The 17,840-nt window shown below is 37.4% G+C and overlaps 1 pseudogene; it reads left to right on the forward strand.

Moving 5' to 3' along the window:
* The first annotated feature begins 14,581 nt into the window (after nt 1-14,581).
* Nucleotides 14,582-15,614, forward strand: LOC136168974 (splicing factor 45 pseudogene; annotated as a pseudogene).
* Nucleotides 15,615-17,840: the final 2,226 nt, after the last annotated feature.

The raw sequence follows: 17,840 nt of genomic DNA on the forward strand, positions 1-17,840 counted from the left end.
ATCCAAACCAAGTACTTCACTGGATTCTCCCTTGTCCTGCCTTGACATTGACAAAGTTGTTTGCTCAAGAATAGATTTTTTGTTTTAATTTAAAGACTAAGGTTGAACATGTCATTTTCCATGATTTAATGCAACCACACTGTGTATCATAGATATACCACCTTAGTTTGGTAAGGACAATTATTTTTGTCTTTTTTCCAAATGCAGGTATCCAGTTTGGAACATTCTATTGCTATAAGTGACACTCATCAGTAAGTGGGTATTTGATAATTGTTTAAACTTAACCCATGACCAGTCTGAAATTCTTTAACCAATTCATGATTTTATCAATATTGCCATCAGTGAATAAAGAAAACTCATTTTAATATGAATAAACTCTTCCAAGTGAGTATGGATGGAGTTGTGAAATACCTGAAAGGTCAGAGAGACATCAATTAGAACACCACGTCTGACTAAGATTTGGTTTTTTTCTGTGACATTTTGTTAGTATCACAAATTTAAAATCCAAAATTGAAGATTTTTTTCAAAAAAATTCCATTGTATTTCCATTACTCTTTTTTTATTGTCAAATTTCTTTATTTAGTTTTTCCCAAACTAGAAGATACAAAACAACAACTTACTGTGGTTTTAATTTGTATTTTCCTAATGACTAATAATTCTGAGCATCTTTTCATGTGCTACTGTATATTTTCTTTTCTTTTTCTGTATTTTTTCATTTATTTATATTAATTGGAGGCTAATTACTTTACAATATTGTAGTGGTTTTTGCATACATTGGTATGAATCAGCCATGATTTACATGTGTTCCCCATCCTTAACCCCCCTCCCACCTCCCTCCCCATCCCATCCCTCTGGGTCATCCTAGTGCACCAGCCCCGAGCACTTATCTCATGCATCCAACCTGGACTGGTGATCTGTTTCACACTTGATAATATGCATGTTTCAATGCTATTCTCCCAGATCATCCCACCCTCGCCTTCTCCCAAAGAGTCCAAAAGTTTATTCCATACATCTGATGTCTCTTTTTCTGTCTTGTATATAGGGTCATCATTACCATTTTTCTAAATTCCATATATATGTGTTAGTATACTGTATTGGTGTTTTTCTTTCTGGCTTACTTCACTCAGTATAATGGGCATTATTCTTCTATCCACTACAAAGAATATGATAATTGGACAGATTTAACTAAAATATTTTCCAAAAAGATGCAGTTGAACATGAGGTGGCTGAATGGAAGTCCAATCTGAATGAAGCCTGTAGTTCTAAATAGAGGTACTCATGAATCAGAAGAAAATTAGTGCTGTCAATATTATGGTCAATGTAGAGAATGTAGTCAGAAAATGTAATAAGACAATTTTCTACATTTTACAAATTATATGCACAAGCTCAGTGTAAGTAGGACCCATTAAGCCTCCACATGAATATTAAATAAGTGAGAAAGAACTCCATGTTATGATGCCTTCAAAATAGAGAATAAGGGGGTCAGGGTCAGCAAATAAAGACAAACAAAACATTTTTCAATTCACATCTGAAGTGTAGCTCTAGGCAATTACACTCTACTCATATTCAGTTGCCAGGAAGAGAGCATTCCATAGCTATAGTACACTGAATTCCAAGGGTACAAGTACATTTCATTGTTCCCAGAAACTAGATAATAAATTAATTGGAAAATTGTGAAAAAAGAAAATAATAAAAACAAATTTTATTAAAAACAAATAATAAAAGTAAAAATTGGTTACATGGAGTTACATGGAATTACGTGGAGTATCAAGAACATGTGGTGTAGAGTTGTGGTTATATTTATGATGTATTTTAAATATTCTGATAAATTAATAATGATATTCATATATTTGCTAAGGTCTTACTGAAAATTAAAGATAAACACATTTGAAAAAATCTCAATTATAAATTTGAAGATAAATAGTTAAATATTGATCATCTCCTGTTTGAAAGCATCTCTAAATCAACCTATATAAATTCTAGGAAATACAGTTTTCCAATCTGATCTAAGGAAACTATGTAATGTATTGAAAGAACTATTTTTTGTTTTATAGCATAAGTCAGCTGCATAAAAGGCAATAATTTTTGAGCATGAAAAGTAAACTGAAGTGATTTCTGGTATTGTTGCACAAAGATGTTAAAAATTCAAACTTTACTTCTCTCATCTTGTGGTCACTTTGATTTCCCGGTACTTTGTATTTCCTTGTGTCTACATCATCTTATCCTAAATTAAGCACACATTACTAATGCTAATAATATACGCTAAATATTGGAATGTATATTAAATTCATTTTCCTCAAAAACTCGTGGGCTTAGTAATGCAAGTATCCCTTTAAGAAGTTGTCTCCAATATATTTATCTTCACTCCAGAATTCTCTATACTTTTGGTAATGCATATTAAACAGTAAAGAAACATTGCTATTTTGATACCTGCTCAGCACACCTTGCGGAGAAGGCAATGGCACCCCACTCCAGTACTCTTGCCTGGAAAATCCCATGGACGGAGGAGCCTGGTGGGCTACAGCCCATGGGGTCGCAAGGAGTCAGACACGACTGAGCGACTTCACTTTCACTTGTCAGTTTCATGCATTGGAGAAGGAAATGGCAACCCACTCCAGTACTCTTGCCTGGAAAATCCCATGGACGGAGGAGCCTGGTGGGCTACAGCCCATGGGGTCGCTAAGAGTCAGACACGAGTGAGCGACTTCACTTTCACTTTTCAGTTTCATGCATTGGAGAAGGAAATGGCAACCCACTCCAGTGTTCTTGCCTGGAGAATCCCAGGGAGGGGAGCCTGGTGGGCTGCCGTCTATGGGGTCGCACAGAGTCGGACATGACTGAAGTGACTTAGCAGCAGCAGCAGCACACCTTGCAGCTCAGTTGATAAAGAATCTGCCTGCAATGCAGGAGACTGGGATTCGATTCCTGGGTCATGAAGATCCCCTGGAGAAGGAAATGGCAACCCACTCCAGTAGTCTTGCCTGGAGAATCCCATGGACAGAGGAGTCTGGCAGGCTACACTCCATGGGGTCACAAGAGTCAGACTTGATTTAGTGACTAAACCACCACCACCACAGCATATGCAAATGATATTTCCAAATGGAAGAATTCAGCCAAACAGGAAGAGAATTTCCATTTTTTTTTATAGTCTTCTTTTTATAGTCATTCTGGTCAATTCAAGACTCAGACATAAGGCATCCTAAAGCTGAGAGACTGAAAAATAAAATATTAGAAACCCAGCAAAGGATTTTTGTATTTCAGTGTCAAGATAAAGAGGTAAGAAATGTAATAAGCAAGAATAGGAGAACTTAATTAAGCTTGATAATAAGGTCAACTATGATAACTTCTAGTAGTGCCTAAAATAACCTGAATGTGTGAACTGATCTTTATCTATAGGTGTTCACTCTTCTTTTTGAAGAGAGTTATAAAGTGAAAAGAAAAGTTGACATTCTTCCATGATCTACAGAATATAAAACATATCCTAGTTTCACCCATTCTCCCAAAACATATTTCATGTTTCACTATCATAGTTGTGCTCTTCTCTCTGGCTGGGTTATTTTAGTACTCCATTTTCCCTTGATAATTCTGTTTATTCAGAACTAAGCTCCATTCTTCCAGGAAGCCTTCATGAAGTCCTCCAGACTACAGCATATCCTTCAGTTGTATTTTCTTCCACATCAAGCATGTTGTTTCAACTACCCTTTTTATATTGTGGTTGGCTCAAACAAATAAACCTCATGTTCATGAAGGATGGGGGCTATGCTTCTATTTTGTATCAGCAGCAACAAAAATCCTGATTCATAACAAGGGAGCAATAGATGGCACTTTAACTCCTTCATTCATTTATTCAACAACCAGTGCTATTTCAGATATTTATTGAGAACATGTAATGGGCAAGCCTGCAGTGCGGGAGACCTGGGTTTGATCCCTGGGTTGGGAAGATCCTCTGGAGAAGGAAATGGCAACCCACTCCAGTATCCTTGCCTGGAAAATCTCATGGACAGAGGAGCCTGGTGGGCTACAGTCCATGGGGTTGCAAAAAGTCAGTCACGACTGAGCGACTAACACACAATGGGCAAGGTGCTGTGTATGAGGAGGAAAAAAGTGCTTCTAGACCAGGCCCTAGGACACACCAGCTTTTAGTGGTGGTGATTGTTCAGTCGCTAAGTTGTGACCCCAAGGACTGCAGCATGGCAGGCTTCCCTGTCCTTCACTGTTACCTGGATTTGGCTGAAACTCATGTCCCTTGATTCTGTGAGGTACTCATAAGAATAGCCTGTCAAGTGCCTTCTCTGTTATAAGGAATAGGCAGATATAGGAATAAATAAACCAAAGTCCTCCCGTTGAAGGACTGGGAACCATGATAATGTTGGGTGCCTTAAAATAAGAGCAAATGGTGGCTGTCATTTCATGTAACTTTGTCAGGAAAGTCTCTACTTTAATGACATTGAATAGGATTTAAGATGCATTGGGAAATGGTGTTATAGGAAAAGAAATCACAAAATCCCTAATTTGAGAGCATTCTTGGAATATTTGGGGCCAAAAAAAACCCCCAAAAAGCAGATTTAACTGGAGGGAGCAGAGTCTTCCATGGTTGAGGGAGCTACAAGGTTGAACGGTGGTTGTGGCTGGCGGTGGATCATTTGATTTCTGAGCTCCTACAGTTTCTGCAGTTTGCATGCTGAATATAATGCAGTGCTGGATTTTGAGCAGCCTAATGTCACTGTTGATTGCTGCTTTGAAAGATAATCTAGAGGATGTGTAGATGTGTGAGTAAAGGGTTCTCTGAGAATCAGTTGCAATCCCAGTGTTAATCTCCATGGACACCTATAGCCAAACCTGAATGTAACATATTAAGCACTGATTACCACAATCTGGCTGGGGTCTAAGTCAGGCCAAAGGTAATCTGTATTTGTTATCTGTTTGTCCTCATAGTTTATGAAATAATGTTTGTACCTGGTTTCTCTTGTGTCTTTAAAATAAAGCTTTCATTGTTCACATCACTGTAGCATTCCTCTCTCTTGACCGCACTCAGACTAACACACTGGTCCTTGGGGTTCTCTGCATGTTAGGCTATCCATAAGGGTTGTCTTGGGATCTCAGTGTCTTAAAGAGATTTTGGTAAAACTGCTTTATTTTTCACTACTTTGTTTTCTTTCTCTCCCCAAGAGGTACTAGAGCATGCTAGAGAACAATCAAAGCAATCACATCATGTATTAAGTCCCTGCTTATAAATTTTCCTCACCAATATTTTTGCACTTTGCCTACCATGACCTCTTTCCAGAAAGGCTCTTTTTTTTTTCCCTTTCTTAATGATTCTTGGTAGCCCAGATGGGACTTATTTGTAGGGTATACTCAGCTGAGTTACTATAACTTAAGATTTCAAATCTATGTGATTTTGGAAAATTGTCAAAAAACATGCACACACACAGTGAAGTGTTTTGAAATGACTCAATATATTAAATGTCTAATCCCAGATAATACATTGTTTGATTTCTTTTCTTTGTCAACCTAGAACCAGAAAGCATCATAGAAATCATGTTAAGGGCAAATTTGTTACCCCAGAGGACCAAATATAATTATCCTTTGTAGTTAAGGAAGTATACCAACTTCATTAAAGGCTAAAAACAACAAATAGCTTTACTGAATTTTCTTAATACTCTGTGGAGGGTTTGTCAAATTGCTTCCCCTTAATCCTGATTTGTAAAAAGCTGTAGGGAATTTGAACTCTTCAGGTTTTTCAATATATTTGATCTGTTTATATGGAGGACCAACTCTCAGTTATGGGTTAGAATTTCTTAACAGAAATTACTTAATAGCTGAATAAACATCAACATCAAGGGCATAGAATGCAACCCAATTAGCATAATTTTTCAAATTTCTTTCAGTATTAATGAATTATATAAATAAGCATGGAGAGTATTTTCTTTCCTTTTGATTAACCTTGGTTTTTACAATGGAAAAAGCATACACAAAGTCATTATTCAATAATTTTAATAAATAATGGTCTAAAAGAATAAAAACTATATATATTTATATGTGCTTACTCACTCAGTCATGTCCGACTCTTTGTGACCCCATGGACTTTAACCTGCTAGGATCCTCTGCCCATGGGGATTCTTCAGGCAAGAAAACTGGAGTGGGTCGCCATGCCCTCCTCCAGGGGGTCCTCCCAACCCAGGGATCAAACCCAGGCCTCCCCCATTGTAAGCGAATTCTTTACCATCTGACCCACTAGGGAAGTCTATGTATATATAATTACATATATTTATATCTGTGATTTTAGGAAGCCATTATCAATTAGGTTCCTATAAGAGAAATATAGGGTTTCCCTGGTGGCTCAGATGGTGAAGAATATGCTTGCAATGCAGGAGACCTGGGTTCGATCCCTGGGTTGAGAAGATCCTCTGGAGAAGGAAATGGCAACCCACTCCAGCATTCTTGCCTGGAGAATCCCAGGGACAGGGGAGCCTGGTAGGCTGCCGTCACTCCAGCATTCTTGCCTGGAGAATCCCAGGGACAGGGGAGCCTGGTAGGCTGCCGTCTATGGGGTCACACAGAGTCGGACACGACTGAAGCGACTTAGCAGCAGCAGCAATCTATTCTTAAATGTTTATGTAGTAATATAGCATTGGAGTAATGAGCAGACAAGAGTTTGGAGGCACCTTGTAATGACGATTCTAGAAGTCTCTGTGTACTCCCTTAAAACTTTTAGATTCTCTGAAGCTCTGATTTTGACTGGCTTCTCTTATGCCCTCGATAAGACATACATAGGTTATAGATTCATTGTAGAGTTCTCATTCTACACAACACAATTTTTTTTTAATGTGAAGGAATATAAACTTCATCTGATAAGAAACCCTTTCAAAGACAAACAGTCAAAAGGAAAGAAAAATGTGTCAAATAGGCAGTAGCTATGACTGCATAAAGCATTGTTCATTTAAAGGCATTCTGGCAGATTCAAAAAGTCTTCTGTAAAAGGTCTCAAAGACATAAAAATGATTTCTGAGACATCTGAGTCAACCGTCCTGTACTTTTATCCAAATAAGAAAGAGAGAAGAAAATACAGGGACAGAGAAAGCAAGCCTAAGAAAGAAAATGACACTTTTATTTTGAACAGTTTCTTTTATTATTCTTTTCATCACCTTTGCAACATTCTTGTTATTTTCTGTTCTTTCCATGAGAGGACGTGAATTTATAAATCCAGATAATATGTAAAAGGATGAAGATCTCCATACTAATAGGATATCAGTGGCGCTCATAGAGTTGATTCAGGGAAGAGAGAAACTATGGTACCACTAGCTGAGTATTACTTGGAACCTCAGTGGTCTTGTCTGCTTAGGGATGGATCTATTTTAAGTGAGCTGAGGCATTTGTATGAATGGCCTTCAGGAAAACCTATTCAAGCCACAAATGAGAGGCCTAGAAGGAAACAATGCATCTTGAAATTTGGGCAAGTTGGGAAGCATTTGGTAAGACAAAATGTGAACAGACTCTAGTGAAACCTAAGGGGTTATGCTATTTCCTGGGGCTAGTAATAGTAAGGCACCATTAGTACCTTTGGTTCAAAGGAGCAAGTTGTGGAAACCATTACCAAGGCGTGGAAAGAGGGCTCCCTGGGAAACACTGTGACTCCTCAAGTGATGCTCATCCAAAGCTTGCAGGAGGAAAGTGAGTGCATGGATGTAAATCACCAGCCTCCCTCTATGCTTTATTCCAATTTCCTGCTATGCTCTCCTTCCTGAGCGAAAGCAGGGAGGCTTATTTGCATAGTATGTATTGATCAGTGTCCCGATCTGTATTGATCAGAGAGCAGGATAAAGAAATGTGGAAATTTGGGTCTAGACTATAGGGCAAGTGTGAGATATCCAGCACGGTTAGAAATAATGACAAGGAATAGAGGAAATGCATTTCAGAAACAGAAGAGAAAGACATATTTTCCTGGGGAAAATGCAGGAGTGTAGAATGAATCCCAGAAAGCCTTGCTTCTTTGGTTTTATTGTGACTGTTGTCACTGATGAAATCATTTGTTTCATTTGAGTCCTTTTTTTCCCCTTTAAGTGGAAGGTACTTTGTGGAACACGTTGGACTGGAATAGCTGGGACTGGGGCCATATCAGATGCTTGTTCTGTTCAGTGTGGTAGGAAAGTCCCCAAGTTGTGGAAATATGTGTCCTCCCTAACTAAATTTCAAAAGCAAAGGCAGAATCAAAAATATGTAAGAAATTTTATGTTTATCATGCAGGATTTTCAGGACTGTTTCAGTTATCTCTGGAGAAGGAAATGGCTACCCACTCCAATATTCCTGCCTGGGAAATCCCATGGATAGAGGAGCCTGTTGGGCTATAGACCATGGGGTCACAGAGTCAGACATGGCTGATCAACTTTCATTTCAGTTCTTCACTTCAGATATCTCTAGTTGTGTAGCAGATTAGCTGACAGGTGGTAGTTTAAAACAATAATTTTTATTTGTCATAATTCTGTGAGTTGACTGGTCACTTGTGCAGTTCTTTTGCTCCACATGGTAAAGTTGAAGTTGCTCATGTGGTTTTACCAACTCTGAGCTCAGCTTAAGCTGGAATGTACACAGTGGCATCTTGTCCTCCATGATCTCTTGCACTTTGGTAGTCTAACTTGTGTTTATTACATAATGTAGACTGGTTTCTAAATGGAACATTCCAAGAAGATAAGGCCCAAAATGCAAGTGTCTATTAAACCTCTGTTAACATCATATCTGACAATGACCTTCGTCAAAGAAAACTGTACAACCAAGCCCAGAGGCAATGCAGGAAGGTCTGTAGAAAGAGGGCATTGTTCACTGTGGATCATTGATGTGGGAGTCTAAAAAAAATTATTTAAATGACATGATGTCTTTATACTGCAAATTTTATGAGTGACAATAACCCTGATTTACATGGGATTTGCAAAAGTGAAAACAAAAAAGGTTAAACTCATGTGTTCAAGTACTCTTCGGTGCCACAGATGAGACAGGTACTTTCAGAGAAGTGCTGTAATGGAAGCAGAAGTGTTTGGAGAAATCTGAAAATGGAGCCACAATTCTCAATCTAGGGTTTGGGATGATGGAAATGATTTTCTCTTACTTTCTTTTTCTGTGTCTTGAGGAAGAGCTAGCTTTTTGTGAGTACAGAAGGAATAAAATGAGGATAGTGCTGGAAGGTGATGAGAAACAATGTTGTAACATGATTGTTTACCATGTGTTTGGGGAAGTGTGAGAAACTTTGTCTGAACAAAAAAGAGATTATATGAAGTGAACTGAAAATGACAAGGAAGATCAGTCTGGTTTTGAAAATGTTGGAGATGCCCAGCTTCTGTGACATATAAGAGAAAGACACATCAAATGTCTGATAATGGAAGACAACGTAATATGACATTTCCATTAAAGAATATCCAGATTCATCACATGGACTATTCAGGTAGAGCCAAGCTTGCAGATGCTGTGTTTGTGAGGAAGAGGGGTCAAATCTTAGTGGAGAGAAGCCAGTATTAAGACTGGCTTAAGCCAGGCTTAATAGATTATTGCACTTTGGGTCTTATCTTCTTGGAATGTTCCATTTAGAAACCAGTCTACATTATATAAAAGAAATATCTGTGCCAGATCAGAGAAATGAAGCAAAGGAGTCATACTAATCATGAAAATAGCTAATGGAACTCTGTTATTACAAACTGGTATAAATCAAGGATGCAAGCTTAACCAGGGACTTATCAGCTTCTTTTAAATGTTTCTAAAATTTAGGATCCCCACATTAATTTGGATTCAATGATACCTATTTTAGACAACTGCTTTAATAATTAAATCATGTATGCATTTATGTTAAGTCACTTCAGTCTTGTCCATCTCTTTGCCACTCTATGGACTGTAGCCCTCCAATCTCCTCTGTCCATGGGATTCTCCAGAAAAGAAGTCATTCCCTTCTCCAGGGGATCTTTCCAACCCAGGGGAAAAACCTGCATCTCTTATGTCTCCTGCATTGGCAGGTGGGTTATTTACCTTGGTGCCACTTGGGAAGCCTGTAAGGTACAATGTATATAAAGTATTAATTGAACTGCTTACAGAATGCAGACAATTAATAAACGGTAGTGGCTGTTATTTTTATCTATATAATTTACTAAATACCTCATTGGACATTTTACTATCTTTAATTCTAACCTCCAGTAATACCCTAGAAAGTAAATATTATTTTTATTGTATATAAATGAGTCTTGGAGACATTAATTCCTTATCCAAATTCACAACATGAGTCTGCAGAAAAATCCCCACTCAAAGTCAGGTTCTCTTAATTTACAAGGCTGGTCACTCTTAGATTCTGCCATAATATTGATTGTATTGAAAAATGATGTTTTATTAAGTGTAAATTATCAGGTAAATATGAATGATTTCATCATTTCATCACCAGTTCTCTCTAATTGCTGGGTGTGTTTTTACCAAAGAAGACATCTTAAAGCTGGGATGCAAGGCTTACAGAAAATATAGAGAGGATAGAGGGTCCTGGGCTTCCCAGGTGGCTCAGTGGTAAAGAATCTGCCTGTATTGCAGGAGACACAGGAGATGTGAGTTCAATCCCTGAGTCAGGAAGAGCTGCTGGAGGAGGAAATGGCAACCTACTCCAGTATTATTGCCTGTGGAATCCCATGGACAGAGGAGGAGCCTGTCAGGCTACAGGGTTTGGGTCACAAAGAGTCAGACACGACTGAGTGACTGAATGAGCATGCATGCATGGAGGGTCCTTGGATAAAGACCTTATTGCTTTTGAATATATTTCATTTAGGATATCTGATAATTCCTTTTGGAAATTAATAGCATGCTTTGTAAACATAAATCTGAATTAATGAGGAGCACTTTAAAGAGAACACACAGAACAGATACAACACAGAACAGATACAAAAGACCTTCACCACACGGGCAGGAACACTCCATAGGGTGAAATTCATCTTATATGATACTGAGTTGAACACTGCGGGGGTTAAGGTCAGTATTGGCCTCGACATGCCCCATGAGAAGTGTGGAGCTTGTGGGATGGCTTAGGGAAAGACAGACATCAAATACATACAGTCTTCTTTGGAGAATCCATCCCTGCCTCTCCTTTCCCTTTCCTGATGTCTATCCCCAAGATAGTAACCCTGGCCCTGGTTTAAAGGATCCAAAGAAAGACATAGATGACTGTATTATCATTTCCTGAAGCTTAGAAAGTGAGATATCAGGGCATGAAATGGTTTTCTCTTGCTAATGTCATAATGTCACTTCATAATCTGTGTTGTAATTGATTTTCATTGAATGCTTGGAATAACCTAGTTAGGAAATGCCTGTTACACCTCACCTATGTCTCTTTAAATACCTCCACTCTCACTTTTTATTCTTCAGCAGCACTGATTTTCTTCAGGAAAAACAAACAAACAAACAAACCCAAGCGTATTCCTTCCTAAGGACCTTTGACCATACTGCTCTCTCTCCCTGGAAGCTCTTTTCCCAGTGTCTGTGAGGATAAGACTGTTCAGGTTGCAGCTCAAATAGCACCTCTCCTCCAAAGTTTTCCTTGGTGATTCACTTTAATGGAATCTCTCCAGTCTTAACCATAAACATTCTCTCAATTGGTCCTATTGCAAATGTCTTCATCCTACAGACCACAGCCTGAAATTCATGTTGTTTAAATGATGTCTCTTTTCTATTATTGTTGCTTCCCCATATTAGAAGGTTGGGTACATGGCATCAGAACCTTGCTTATCTTTCTCTTAGTATTACTGGCATTTAGATGCCTGGGAACCTGACTTCATGGTAGTGACCAGTGCATACTTGTTGCATAAAGGAGTGCATTTTCAATTTAGTTGCTAAAAAAAGAAGTGGACCCATAATAAAGTTAGATGTGTTCCCATAGTTTGGGAAATTTTTCCACTGAAGAACCAAATAGTATATATCTGGGACTTTGAGAGTTTTGTGGATTATGTTACAACTACTCAAAATTACCATTGTAACATGGCTATATTCCAATAAAACTCTTACAAAAACAGACAACAGGCTATAGTTTCCCAAACTCTATTGTAGAATATAGAAATAAGGCCCTGATATTTGTGTATAAGCCATGAGTATGGGATCATCTCCAGATGTGCCAGTAGCTGTGATAAATGTGTATGTGATGAGTCAAATTTTGTCCCATTTTCTTTTGCTCTATATCAAGTAGCCAAATATATACAGTATTTTAGGTTTAGGTGGCTTGTTTTATGAACTAGATTGGTGAATCAATAGGAATATGATACTAGTTTTCATAAGTAAAACAATAAGTAAGTTAATCTTCTCTAAACAACATTTAAACAACCTACATTTGTCTTTATTTCTCTTTCATAGCTCTTATCCTAGCTACTGGGGCAGTTTTTAAATATGCTTTATTCCAAATATTATAGTTTAGAAGAATTATTTAAAATCATGTATAGATTATGGTTTAAAATCACAGCTTCAATAGAATAAGAACTAAAATATCAGCAGCATGTCATAAACTCAGCCTACACAATTTTTTCTTCACATAAGTAATTACTGTGTATTAATTTGTCTCCCTCTACCTGGCTTCATGTTTAAAAAAGAATTAAACCTAATAATGTCACAGAACACTATGAAATAATTGGGGAAATTATTTCACCTCATTAAATAACAATGCTACACCAGCGACTCAAGAAACACAAAACTGCTGTAACATAATTTCTATCTTCTGCTTGAGTATATAAAAATGATGCAGAAACAGTAATTGAAAATTCCAGAAAACAACAGTTTTGAATTTATTTCTGATTACCTATGAATTATATTACAATATTGAAATTTGATTGAAATATTCATCAAACATTATCATTGAGTGAGATGATTGATAAAATTTAACAAGTTTACACATTGAAAAGTATACACATTGAAAATTCATGCTTCAGTATCTGCTGTTTCCAAAATTTTATGCAGGTATAATTTTGCTTTTCTTCAGAAAGACTATTATTCATCTTGGTGATCGATGACTGTGGATTTGGATGTCTCTCTGTCACACTGCTAAATATTATCTTTGACACCAGCATGTTTATCTTTTATTTACACATTATAAATATGTCTTATTTTCTGAAATTCAAAGAATATGTCATTTGATTCTGTATATTATTCATATTTGGATGGGGAAATATTCCCTAGGTTTGGCCCTCAGGAAGATTGATTCTTTGAACTGAAAACCTGTTGTTTTGCCAAATAATTTTTTCATAGGTCCATTAAATAGTCCATTAAATGACAATAATTCATATGCATTTCAGTTAGGACTTAAATCTGCCAGATGGTTTATAGCACAGTTGACTTCAGCCATTTAGAATGTTATTCATAAACATTTGTCATCTTAAATCTTGTCATGAATCTCTTTCATGCAAGTGTTTTTCTTTGTAGGAAATCATTACATGTTGGTTAGTTACATGGCACTAATTCTTTACGAGCTACTTCTTCCTTCTACAAGCTCATTAGTTTTTCCTTTTTCCCTAAATAGGTTTGCAGAATAAAGCCAAAGGTCTTTTATAAAAGCACTGCCATGTAACCTTTGAGCTGGTTTTACACCACTTGTACTAAAATAATTAACTATGACCTCAAGAAAGAAGAGATTTAAGTGATAGAAATTAGATTTTTGAAAAAGTAAAATCCCATTTTTTCTAAAAAACAAAAATGTGTCATTTAGAGAAAAATACATCTTCACATATGGAGCAACCAATGATCATATACATGGCATCAGTTAACTACTTAAATCTGAGGCTACTCTTAGATAAAATAAATGTTCAGAATGTTAGCACCTGCAAATTTAGTCTCTGTGTTAGCATACATATTTAGTGTGTAAGTTAGTATTGTCAGTGAAATGAAAATAAATTTTAATGGAAAATGCAGATTTGTTGATTATACATCAAGTAAATTTGCTATCATGAAGTATGATTTTATTAGAGTCCTGAGACAGAGTCCAAACATTAATGTATATAATGCTATATCATGTTAAATATGATAGCACACATAGAATGTGTGTTTGGTCTGTTCATAGTCTAAACAGTATTTCCAAAGTCAGTGTATTTTAAGATCGATATTCCACATGTCTATTAAGGAAATGTTGAATGAATGAATAGAATATGTACCTGTAAAGGTTCAGAGACATATGCTTGAATGTAATATAAATATTATATTTATTTTAAATTTGGGGTAGATAGCTCTATTAAAATCATGTAAAAGTTCTCCTGCAGAAAACCCGCTGGGAACAGGGTCCTTGAGGCCTGCGGCCACGTGCGGCGGAGTGTCCACGATCTGACGCTCATCTGAAGAGCCGCCTCGCTTTAGGTCGATTACTGGAGCAAGGACTGTACTTTGTTTTGTCCTCTGGCTCTTGGCCTGAGTGAGAGCTGCCTTCTTCACCTGGAGCTGAGACTGCAGGAGTTTGAAGTTTTTGGACCAGCCTTCTGTTTTTGAGTCGCTGGTCTCCACTCCCAGATCATCGTACAGGGACATCTCAGTTCAGTGCCAACGCGCCCGGCTGACACTCCCGGGCCGCGGCGGCGCACCGACGCCAACGTGCGGGTTTTCTGCAGGAGAAGTTTTGATCCCCTTAGCTGATGAATATGATCCCATGTTTCCTAACGATTATGAGAAAGTAGTGAAGCGCCAAAGAGAGGAGCGACAGAGGCAGCAGGAGCTGGAAAGACAGAAGGAAATAGAAGAGAGAGAAAAGAGGCGTAAAGACAGACATGAAGCTAGTGGGTTTTCCAGGCGACCCGATCCAGATTCTGATGAAGATGAAGATTATGAGCGAGAGAGGAGGAAAAGAAGTATGGGCGGAGCTGCCACTGCACCTCCCACGTCTCTTGTGGAGAAGGACAAAGAGTTACCCCGAGACTTCCCTTATGAAGAGGATTCACGACCTCGCTCACAGTCTTCCAAAGCTGCTATCGCTCCCCCAGTGTATGAGGAACAAGACAGACCCCGATCCCCAACCGGCCCTGGCAACTCCTTCCTCACCAACATGGGGGGCACGGTAGCACATAAAATCACGCAGAAGTACGGCTTCCGGGAAGGCCAGGGTCTCGGGAAGCATGAGCAGGGCCTGAGCACAGCGCTGTCGGTGGAGAAGACCAGCAAGCGGGGCGGCAAGATCATCGTGGGTGACGCCACCGAGAAAGACGCAGCCAAGAAGTCGGATTCGAATCCATTAACTGAAATACTTAAGTGTCCTACCAAAGTGGTCCTACTCAGGAACATGGTTGGTGCAGGAGAGGTGGATGAAGACTTGGAAGTAGAAACCAAGGAAGAGTGTGAAAAATATGGCAAAGTTGGAAAGTGTGTGATATTTGAACTTTCTGGCGCCCCTGATGATGAAGCAGTACGAATATTTTTAGAATTCGAGAGGGTTGAGTCAGCAATTAAAGATGTTGTTGATCTGAACGGGAGGTATTTTGGTGGACGGGTGGTCAAAGCATGTTTCTACAATTTGGATAAATTCAGGGTCCTGGATTTGGCAGAACAAGTTTGATTTTAAAAACTAGAGCCTGAGTCATCTCCAGCGATCCTTCAGCGAGCTGCAGAGTGAGCAGAGGAGAACAAGGCATCAGGGGGCCTTTCCTGGCTGTGGGTGCAGAGACTGTGTAAGGACTTCTAAGATATGTTGACTGATCCCTTTTTTATTTTGTGGTTTTTTAATATAGTATAAAAATCCTTTTAAAAAACAAAACAAAAAATAAAATAAAATCATGTAAAAGTACTATATTTAGGGATGAGATAAAATACACTGTAATTATTTTTTGAAAGGATATTTGAAATTCAGTAACATTGCTATAAATTGTTACAATTTTATTATGCATAAATGTGGCCCAGGACCAAAATTTATTTTTTAATAAAATTTTTTCTACTTTGAGATATTACTGTCATGTAATATATGTAAACTTAAGGTATACAGTGTGATGATTTAATATATGTATGAATTGCAAAATAATTACCATAAGTTTAGTTAAAACCTACATCTCAAATGGAATCACTTTTAAAGTAATTGGATTATAGTTCAATATATTGCAATTAGTTCATTGTTGAACTTTTATGACTAAATGAATTGAGAAATGGCTCACTAAATCATATAGCGAACCAAAAAAATAATTAATGCTTTTTCTATGTTAGCTATCACAATGAGTTTTTTTGTATCTAAAATGTGTTTATGTGTAAAAAGAAATTTCAAAAACAAAACATAAACTGAACATATGATATATTATTCACCCTTATGTCTAGACCCCTTTTCATGCATCTAGTTCAAAATATTTTAGATAGATTCCAGAACAATGTTAACAATTTCCAATATTCTGTGATATTTTCAGCAATATTGGGCTTAGACAGTTATATAAGCTTTAAAAATGGAGGTATGTTAGCATTCAATTCAGATTCTTTGTGTGGTAAACAAATTTTCAGAACTCATAAAACAAAATAAAGGACTATCATATACTACGATGTATCCTCTAATCTTAAATCAGATACAAAGAAGTATTGTAAAAAGTCTATACAGTGATTAAATATTTTTGCGGACATGTATACTCAATGGACATGGGTTTGGGTGGACTCCGGGAGTTGGTGATGGACAGAGAGACCTGCATGCTGCAGTTCGTGGGGTTGCAAAGAGTCGGACACAACTGAGCGACTGAACTGAACTGATATGTTACTGAAGATAACATTATTAAGTTATTTAAATAATTCACATGTTCATATGTAAGAATGCAAAAATGATGTTAGGATATAAACAAATAGATGCATTTTAAACAACTTGCAAATAACAGATGCCTTTTTATTTACCTTTTATCCCATCTCCACAGAAGAATAAGATACTTCCTGTATTTTTCATTTATCTAATGTGTTTAATCTCACTGCTTTTCTCTTCTATTATTGTGTCATGACGCTTGGGAGCTATTACTAAAGCAGAGCTTATTTGAATTTATAATCTTCTACCCTCAAGAATTACTATATTCATAAGAGAAATTTGCAACATATAAATACCTGCCTTCTATTGTTCTCTATTTTACAGAAAGAGAGGTGCTAGGATTTGCAGTATATCCCTATACTGTACACAGCTTCATCATACCCCCACCAATTGTATAATATACAATTAATTGAAAGGAAAATATGATCAGGGAAATTATTCTCTTAATTTCCATTTCCATTATTGGGCAAATTGTCCTATTCTATATCTCTTTAGAGACTCATTTCTATATAAGGGGAAAAAAAAAGTAAGTTAAAACACTTTCAGAAGGATTTCCAAATAAAGAGAAAGAAAAATACATTTATTATTCACTGGGGAAAAAAAAAAAGTATGGAAAATAATTTTTCTGTGAAGTTTGTTTTTAAAGGTGAAGAGAAATATTTTCCAAAAGCAACCCTTCCCCAACTTGATCTAATAGCTCTTTGACCAGAACAGGATCTCGTGGGCACCCCTAACTTCAGGGGCGGGGGCTGGTAAATAGCTAACCTGTTCATGGAGATGGCCATTGGATGACACACAGAGAAAGTTTGCTTAGTCAACTAGACAGCATGGTATTTCACATCTTGATTGACTCCAGCTCATGCATCAAGTCAGTGTCTAAACACTCTTTCCTCCAGGACTTGTCTCTTAACCCTTGGATCTAGCAAGGGCCTCTGTTCTATGCTTCCATATTACATTAAACATTCTTATTCTGTCATAACATTTCTAATAGCAAATTTAAGAACTCATTTGTCAACATTTCATTAACTGCTAAGCACCTTGAAAAGGCTGCTGTTGCACAATACTAAAGAGCTACAGTAAAACTCAAATTGAACATAAAACAATCATT

This window comes from Muntiacus reevesi, chromosome 5 (genome assembly GCF_963930625.1).
Source record: "Muntiacus reevesi chromosome 5, mMunRee1.1, whole genome shotgun sequence".
Classification (NCBI taxonomy): domain Eukaryota; kingdom Metazoa; phylum Chordata; class Mammalia; order Artiodactyla; family Cervidae; genus Muntiacus; species Muntiacus reevesi.